Genomic DNA, 1752 nt, shown 5'->3' on the forward strand with positions numbered 1-1752 from the left:
TGCCAATTTTTTTGACCTGAATAAAAAATTTTCGATCAAAAGTTTGGTTTTAATTTCCATTTTTTGGTTTTGTAAGTATTTTTATTTTTATTTTTATTTTTATTTTTATTTTTATTTTTATTTTTATTTTTATTTTTATTTTTATTTTTATTTTTATTTATTTATTTTTTTGTTTTTTAGGAGTTTTAATTAATGTTTTTGAAATAATACAAAATGTTTTCATTATTATAGCAACAAATATTATAATTTACTACAATTTGCAAACGAGCCAAACTTTTTTATCGAGCCGGACTTTTTTCCACCAACTCTAAAGGGGGGCTAAAAAACCGCTTCTTTTGAAAAATCGCTTTTTTATGGTAAAAACAATAAAAATGTTATTTATTTTGTCTTTTTTGTTATTGTTTTTTCATTTACAAAAAGAAAAAATAACAACGACAACAACATTGCCAAAGCTCTTAAGAATATTTTAGAAGGAAAATCAATTATTTCTTATTTTATTGGGAAAAAAACATCATAGTTTAGCCACAGGTTATATATTCTTTCAGGAAGGTTACGAAAACAATGAAGAAAAACAAATCATAAATAGACTACAATCACAAAACATTTTCAAGTTATTTTTGACTTTATTACAAATTATTAAAATATAATAAAAACAATTAAAACAAATTAATTATAAGTCTAACGCAGCTTTCACCGCTTTGATATGATGCACATGGACTGCCCAGTTAGATTAAATTAAATAAGGAAAGTCGCTTTAGTCTTGATTTGTTTTGAAGTTGTAACGTATCAAACACAACACGTTTATGGCACAAAATGTTAAACCATATTTTTTTATTTGTTATTGTCAAAACCATCCACGCACTCTTTCCTCTCCTCAGCATGTCAAATCCACACTCTCTCGCCATTATTTATATCACCTCCTCATTTGTTCACACATATATAAATACCAGTTTTATAAGTTTAAATACTCTTTTTGAAAAGACGAATCATTTTCCAATCAAAATAGTTTTGAATATTTTTTATCAAAAATCCCATATTTTTGTATTAAAGAAAGGCTCATTTTTTAAAGTTTGTAATGTTGATGTTTCCATAACAGAATTTAAAATTGTAAACAACCATTTTTTCTAAAATTAAAAACAACAAATTGTTTAAAAGGAAACAATTTGTGAATTGCGATAGAACTAATAATTGTTTTTATACTTATTTGTTATTATAATTTTCATTATTTATATTTAAAGTGCATCACAAAATGGTCGACCACCATAAAATTGTCGTACGGCTTTTAAAACAAATTATTTACACAAAAGATTCAATTTGAAAAATGATTTTTCTGATGAATTTTCTTGAATACTCACCGAAGTAATAGAATGTTAAGAACACTTCGATAGTTAAATGTGTATTTCTTACATCAAACAAAAATACAATATTAATAAGTATTAGTTATTAACTTATTATTTATAGTTTAAAATGATCAATAAAACCATCTAAAATAACCACACAATTAATTTAAGTTGTTCCCACTGATTCTCTTTTCATAACGGTTCTCCACATCTTGGATTTGAACCGAAAGACGACCTGTAAAATGTTCTGTTACCACTGAATATGGTTCATTCATGAATTCTCTAATATGGCGCGCATGTTCCTTTTTATAATACATTCTGTACTCATGTTCATCCTTTGTTGTTTCCTTGTCTGACGCAATTTGTGTTTTAACAAACCCACAGATATAAAATGCAGAAATTATGTTTTTGA

This window comes from Entamoeba invadens (assembly GCF_000330505.1).
Source record: "Entamoeba invadens IP1 unplaced genomic scaffold scaff_1105074725903, whole genome shotgun sequence".
Lineage (NCBI taxonomy): Eukaryota > Evosea > Mastigamoebida > Endamoebidae > Entamoeba > Entamoeba invadens.